The sequence below is a fragment of the Pteropus vampyrus genome, unplaced genomic scaffold (genome assembly GCF_000151845.1).
Source record: "Pteropus vampyrus isolate Shadow unplaced genomic scaffold, Pvam_2.0 Scaffold530, whole genome shotgun sequence".
Taxonomy (NCBI): Eukaryota; Metazoa; Chordata; class Mammalia; order Chiroptera; family Pteropodidae; genus Pteropus; species Pteropus vampyrus.
In genome coordinates, this window is record NW_011889311.1 from 157,701 (window position 1) to 159,349 (window position 1,649).

Sequence of the window (1,649 nt, forward strand, 5' to 3'; positions counted from 1 at the left end):
CAGGATCCATGCTAATGTGGCTGAAATAGAGATTTTTAAAATATCAGCCCCGTCTCAGTCATAGCCTATTATGGGGCAGGAGAGGCCAAATGAACGAAAACATCGGCGACCATAAAATGCTATGTAGGTATTTCGACGATGATCTTCATCAACCCTTTCATTTCACATAAACCAAATGGATGCCAAGGGGACAGTTTGCAGCCTGGACCCCTCCCTAAGGCCACACCCCCTCTGGGCAGGGGCATCGTTCGTGCTGATGGGCGGCTCCGCCCCCGGACCCCCTCTCCTGAGGGCAGCTCTTAGTCTGTTTTCTTTTTTCTTTTTTTTAAACGCCTACAGCACCTGGTCTTCCTAGGTGGTCTCCCATCCAAGCACTAACCAGGTCCGACCCTGCTTAGCTTCTGAGATCAGATGGGATCGGGCGCGTTCAGGTTGGCGAGGCCGTCCTTGGTAAACACAGCATCTGAGTCACATGTTGCTGTCATCTCATTTTTTTGAGGCTTTTTACTGATGGTGGGTTATTTTGCATTAATAATTGTAGCGGCTGAGTGATTTTATTTTGCTCCAGAGGGGGTTCGTGCTTCTGTTGACAAGCTAGAGCTGGGCAGATACATAATCCAGTCAAGTGCGGGTCTGCTGGTGGCGCGTTTGCCAGGATTCCCTCCTTGCTGTGCCCCCTGAGTTTCGAAATCTGTCCAACATTTTGAGATTGTCAAGAATTATGTGCTGTTATGAGCCACTTCCTCTTCAGCTTCTTTGCTTCTCTCTTTTGTGGTTTAAGAATTCAATAAATGCCCAGAGGGAACGGTCATGAGATTTCTCCTGACTCTGCTTTGCCTCGATTTTTTGAGAGCGTGGCTTCTCGGGTTTTGGCTGCCCTTGTAGCTCTAGACAGAGCTTTTTTCTCTCCAGGCTGATAAAATGGCTGAGGGCTCTGCCACTTCCCTGACCCCTTAGTCACAGCTCTGCGTCTGACGCCACAGGGCTTACGAGAACTGGCCCATGTGCAGGGGGCAGGGCAGCTGGCCGCACGTGGCCCCCAGCCCCTGTCCCTGCAAATCCCAGAAGGCGATTCTAGAAACTGATTTTTCTTTTGCCTTATTTCGTTGCACGCTCCTTCTGCATATCAAGAAATAGAATCCTCCTCTAAGATCTTTTAACATGATGGCCTTTTGATTTCCTAGGGACTATGAAGCGGGTGGGGGTAGAAAACTTAAATCATAAAATAGAAGCGAGGATGTCAGATACTCTATTACCAATAAAATGAATTAAATTCCAAAGAATCCGATGGCATTTATAGTAATTTTTACCTCATTTCTTGTTTCTTAGCTGCGTAGTTGAGGTTGACATATGAGAAAGATGCATATCAAGTCAACTCGTAAAATTAGTGAATAGGGATTATAAAAAAATCTAAGCACACATGAAATAAATGGTTTCTAGTTTTCTTTCTTTTTGTTCTCATTTGATTCTATTAATGATACTTTCAACTTCATATTGAAGCCATTTAAAATAATTACATATACTTTAATAACATTTGAATTTAATAGTACTTCTTACAGATGCTTTTCTTTAAATTGCTGTTTTTTCCTCCCTTCCCTATCCCCTGCCTTGGTCCCAGCCTCATCTTGTAACATCCTTGAAGTCCCGGC

The 1,649-nt window shown here is 44.7% G+C and overlaps 1 pseudogene; it reads right to left on the bottom strand.

The window, feature by feature from the left end:
- Positions 1-330: 330 nt before the first annotated feature.
- Positions 331-449, bottom strand: LOC111733150 (annotated as a pseudogene).
- Between the last annotated feature and the right edge of the window lie 1,200 nt (positions 450-1,649).